The following is a 3,251-nucleotide window of genomic DNA, read 5'->3' on the forward strand; positions in this document are numbered from 1 at the left end:
TTGTCGGGGTCAGAGTAATACATTTTGTTAAATGTGTGTTCGTGTAGTTACCTTTCAGTGGAAAGGTGGAATATAATCAGGTACAGTGGTACCTCTACAGTGGAACCTCGGTTTATGAACACCTCGGTGTGGCAAAACCACATGGAGAATAAAACAAAGGACACAGAGATTCAACCAGCAAATCTCTGGGAGGGAAAGTGCATCTCTCTTTCCCTTCGCCAGATCTTTTTATTACAATATCAAAAGGTTACAAAGATTCAAATCATCCAATAGAATTCATCCTAGTTTCTAAAACCCCTCCCAGGTTTCCTCCCACCTTATACCTGATACTGTTGGGAAGATCTGGAACTAACACCTAGATGCTAAAAAGGCTTCCTGGACTTCAAAGAGACTACTTCTAAAGACAGGAAAGAGCCCCAGGAATCCCTGGCAGAAAACAGGTTTATCAGCTTTTCAAAGGCAAGCAGGGAAAGAAAGAAGATTAACAGATGTCCTTTTACCCAGATCTATTGAACCAAATGTTTTAGCCAAATGGCTACTCAATTTCCACTAGCTTGCAATGTGCTTGTTTACCACATGTAGCAAGGCCTGTAGATCTGTGCATCAGATACATGTCAGAAGCCTGGTTTGGACTAAGAACACCCTACTCACTGAATTCTTTAATCCAGGAATATCCTGCTCGATCAGTCTTTATCCCTGGGTCTTCCATGCATCCTTTTTATCAATGTACAGACCCGTACACCTCGGTTTATGAATTTTCGGTTTACGAATGCCGCGGAGCCATCTGGAACGGATTAATTCACTTTCCATTAATTTCAATTGGAAAGTTCGCTTCAGTTTATGAATGCTTCAGTTTATGAACAGACTTCCGGAACCAATTACACCCATGCTTCGGGTTAAGTACGCTTCAGGCTGAGTACTCCGCAGGCCCGTCTGGAACAGATTAATCCACTTTCCATTACTTTCAATTGGAAAGTTCGCTTCAGTTTATGAACGCTTCAGTTTATGAACAGACTTCCGGAACCAATTGTGTTCATAAACCGAGGTACCACTGTACTTACGAACGGAGCTCCGTCTGCCATCTTGGATGCGGTTTAGATAGGATTTTTTCTACTTAGAATTTTTAGATAGGGTTGCTTCGACTTACGGATTTTTCTCCCAATGCATTCCTATGGAATTTGACTTACATTTTTTTCCAACTTACGAATGTGCGTTCGGAACGCATTAAATTCGTAAGTAGAGGTACCATTGTATACCTATAAAAGCACATGCACAAACAAACATTCATACTCAGAAATAATAAAATTCATTGCTTATAAACCTCTGGAGGAGATAGCAACATGCCTTGAGTTAATTCCAACTTATTGTTAGTTACAAGCAGAAGTAAGGACAACTAATTCAGATTAACACCATCAGCTTCTGTCTCCCTACTTTTATAGAATGAGTAAAAATGCTATATTCTTAACCATATTGGATTATTACTTTTTTTAAAAAAAAGGAAGGGGAAAATCAACTAGGCCGGGGGCATTCGTATTGTGCTGCTAGAGGTGAAATTCTTGGACCGGCACAAGAACCAGAGCCACAGGCTCCACTCCTGGGTCTGCCCTTCTGTCAATTCCTTTAAGTTTCAGCTTTGCAACCATAGTCCTCCTGGAACCCAAAGACTTTGGTTTCCTGGAAGCTGCTCGGCGTGTCATGGGAATAACACCGCTGGATCGCTAGTTGGCATCGTTTATGGTCGAAACTACGACGGTATCTGATCGTCTTTGAACCTCCAACTTTGTTCTTGATTAATGAAAACATTCTTGGCAAATGCTTTCACTCTGGTTCGTCTTGTGCCAGTCCAAGAATTTCACCTCTAGCGCCACAGTACGAATGCCCCCGGCCGTCCCTCTTAATCATGGCCCCAGTTCCGAAAACCAACCATCTGATGTCAGATTTATGTCCATTTATTTATGCCCAAACCCTATGCCAAAGGATAAATGGACATACTGTAAATCTGACATCAGGAACAACAAGACAAAGAAACCAGTAGGAGAACACTTCAAACTCCCAGGACATTCTTTACAAGATCTCAAAGTAGCTGTCTTACTACAAAAGAATTTCAGAAATAGACTGGAAAGAGAAGTTGCTGAACTGCAACTTATCACCAAGCTTAAAACCATGGAGAGACCTGGTTTGAACAAAGACATTGGATTCTTATCTCCTTATACATGATAAAGCCATCTCACCCCTTGCTTTTTCATGCAAGACCATTTGCAGTCGTTAACAGTCATTGACAGCTATCAGTCAGTCAATCACCCTTCTGAGATATACCTCCCCACCCTCTCACCACATATAAACCTCTGTGGACTTCCATTTCAGTGTATCTGAAGAAGTGTGCATGCACACGAAAGCTCATACCAATGACAACTTAGTTGGTCTCTAAGGTGCTGCTGGAAGGAATTTTTTTATTTTATTTCGACTACATCAGACCAACACAGCTACCTACCTGTAACTTTATTCTAACAATGGGGGGGGGGTGTTAAATGTAAAGGACCCCTGGACGGTTAAGTCCAGTCATAGGCAACTATGGCATGTGACACTCATCTCGCTTTGAGGGTGAGGGAGGTGGCGTTTGTCCACAGACAGCTTTCTGGGTCACGTTGCCAGCATGACTAGACTGCTTCTGGCACAACGGAACACTGTGGTGGAAGCCAGAGTGCACGGAAATGCCGTTTACCTTCCTGCTGCAGCGGTACCCATTTATCTATTTGCACTGGTGTGCTTTCAAACTGCTAGGATGGCAGAAGCTGGGACACCACCACCCAGAGGATTCAAACCTCCGACCTTCTGACTGGCAAGCCCAATAGGTTCAGTGGTTAAGACCACAGCGCCACCTGCATCCCTTATACTAACAAGACTCCCACCCTGAGTCTCAGACAAGCTCTGCACGGGCCTGAACTCCTCTACATGGCGGATTTATTCCTGATCATGAGTTGTGGTTTTGAGTTCTGACTAACCTTGCTTGTGGGCACTGAAAACCCCTTTTGATTTAAGGGCTCTCCAGCTTGCGCATGTGCATGCAAGCTGGAGGGACAGGGCAGCTCTGTGGATGGGCAGAGCTGATGCACAGGGAAGCTTTTTCCATGCATATCACCTGCCAGAGAGGCAGGACAGCATGCTGAGCTGAGGCCCTGGAAGGCTGTTAGGGAGGCTGAAGAGCCTCGTCAAATCCCCACTGTGCCTCTGGCTCATGAGAAGAAGAAGAG

Source organism: Zootoca vivipara, chromosome Z2 (assembly GCF_965207765.1).
Source record: "Zootoca vivipara chromosome Z2, rZooViv2.hap1.1, whole genome shotgun sequence".
Taxonomy (NCBI): Eukaryota; Metazoa; Chordata; class Lepidosauria; order Squamata; family Lacertidae; genus Zootoca; species Zootoca vivipara.